The 2,520-nt window shown below is 34.0% G+C and overlaps 1 non-coding gene across 1 annotated transcript; it reads left to right on the top strand.

Annotated features, from left to right (window-relative positions):
• The first annotated feature begins 1,137 nt into the window (after window positions 1–1,137).
• Window positions 1,138–1,244, top strand: LOC121214318 (small nucleolar RNA R71). Its single transcript, XR_005909901.1, has one exon. It is a non-coding gene; the product is annotated as a small nucleolar RNA R71 (small nucleolar RNA).
• The last annotated feature ends 1,276 nt before the right edge of the window (window positions 1,245–2,520 follow it).

Below are 2,520 nucleotides of genomic sequence, written 5' to 3'. Positions count from 1 at the left end.
TCTACTTTCACAAGTACATCTTCAATAATGCCCCTAGGATATTTAACATATCTGTCAGCTAATTGAATACTCATCCTAGTGGGTTTTGGTTTCCCTAAGACCAAGTTACTTGAACCCCTTATAAGGCATTAAATTTATACTAGCACCTAAATCAGCCAATGCTTTTTCACAGTTTAAAGTACCAATAAAATAAATGATAGTAAAACTTCCTGCATCTTTCATCTTAGTGGGCAGTTTATTTTAGAGAATGGCTGAACACTCCTCATTGAGTTCCACAATGGATAGCTCTTCTAACTTCTTTTTATTTGTTAATAACTCCTTTAGAAATTTTGCATATGTGGGCATCTGCGAAAGAGCTTCAACGAAAGGTAAGTTAATATTTAATTTTTTAAAAAGTTCAAGAAACTTAACAAATTGTTCATCCATGCAGTCTTTCTTCAAATTTTTTGGATATGAGATCGATAGCTTGTATTCCTTAAGCATCGATGTTTGAATCTTTCAGTTTTTTCCACCCCTTTTCTTTCTCATTAGTTTCTTATTTTAGCTTCTTTTCAGGTTCACACAACACCTTCTCATTCCTCAATGTAACTACTTTCACATGCTCTTTTGGGTTCGGTTCAGTGTTAATTGGTATGCTTTCTTGTTGTCTTTCCAAAACCAGTTCAGCAAGTTATCCAATATGATTTTCGAGTCCATGAATTGATGCTTGTTGATTTTTCAGAGCTATAGGGGTTATTTTAAGGTCTTGAATTATTACCCATAAAGTTGACTTGCTCATGCTCCACGTTAGACTTGAAGGGTGATTATTCTGAATTAATCATCCCCGCTTCATTTGCATCACATTGCATTACCAGATTCATATGTTTAGAAAAAAATAAACCATCTATTTTCTTCCCCAAAGCCTCAACCTGTTTTGCCAACATAGAAACTACATCAATATCAAAAACTTTGGTTGCCTTAGTAGGTTTTACTCTCGTAACTTGCCACTGATAATTATTCAGTTTCATCTCCTCAATAAACTCTTGAGCTGCCTTAGGTGTTTTATTATTCAATGTACCGCCAACTATTGCATCAATCATCTATCTAGTTGAGGGGTTCAAACCATTGTAAAAGGTTTGAACTTGGAGCCATAAAGGTAATCCATGATAAGGACACCTTCTCAACAAATCCTTAAATCTCTCTCACGTATCATAAAGAGTCTTAATATCAAATTTAACAAAAAAAGAGATATCATTCCTCAACTTAGTTGTTTTAGCCGGTGGAAAATATTAAACCAAGAATAAAGCATACATAATTGAGAACAAGATCTAAGTATTTATTGCGTAAAATAAAAATCAAACGACATAATTCATCATAGGGTTCATCTTCCCTAGGTATTTAGAAAATTAGTTCATGCTAGCAAATAAAAAATCCCAAAGACAGTATATTCACAAGAAATAAAGAAACTCGTAATAATCTCCAAAGAAACCAAAAGGGAATCTTCAATCTTGATGGAAATATCGCTTCAGAGTCAACTGTAATAGTGTTTTCCGAGTTTTTTTCTTGAATATTCTATGACGGCTCTCTCCTATCTTCATGTATAGGTATTAGAATTCCCGAAAAACCCTAAAAATAACCTTTTCCCACTATTCAATGTACAATTTACGGAATCGGCACGACCTGCCACATGGCTATATGGCTCATGCGATCGTATAGAATGGTCTATCCCATATTGCTACTATAACTCACTCCGATTTTCACTCGTTTTCTTCTTCTTTTTCTCTCAAATGCTCTCCTAAGTATAAAAAACATGAATTTAAACGAAAAGAAGCTTAAAATTCACCATTAACATCGAATAATCACCCAAAAATGAATTAAGAATAAGATTCAAACATGTTCTTTTTAGCACTAGTCAATGTGACATTGCCATAGATCTAGTGTTGTTTGTCAGTAATGCGATAGCTTTCACCCATTTTGAGACATAATCAACTACTAGCAATATGTATTGGTTTTAGAACGAGTTTGGAAAGGGTCCTATGAAATCTAGGCCCCATACATCAAAGAATTTGACTTCCAACACTCCTATATGTGACCGTTTTTCACGTTTAGAAATATTTCTCATTCTTTGACATTGATCGCATTTTTGTGCAAACTCGTAAGCATGTCGAATCATTATTACCTAGTAAAATCCTAATTGTAAGACCTTTTATCTTGTTCTTTTACCTCTGGAATGACCACCACAAGGTGAAGTATGACATCCACTCAAAATATCTTCCACTTCCTCTTTTGTCACACATCGTTGAATTATTTGGTTTGTACATTATCGAAAAGTATAAGGCTCTTCCTAAATGTAATATTGTGCATCATGCATAATTTTCTCTTCTGCTGTCCCGAAACATTTACAGGAGAAACTCCTTGAATCAATTAGTTGACTATATCTGCATACCAAGGCATCTGCTACTTTTCAATCATTATCTGATGGTGTTCAACTCAAAACAGATGCTCATCTAAAAATTTCTCATTGATCACTTGATTTCTTCA

The sequence above is a fragment of the Gossypium hirsutum genome, chromosome D01 (assembly GCF_007990345.1).
Source record: "Gossypium hirsutum isolate 1008001.06 chromosome D01, Gossypium_hirsutum_v2.1, whole genome shotgun sequence".
NCBI lineage: Eukaryota > Viridiplantae > Streptophyta > Magnoliopsida > Malvales > Malvaceae > Gossypium > Gossypium hirsutum.
Note: the sequence above shows the minus strand (reverse complement) of the source record. Positions and strands in the feature narration are given on the sequence as shown.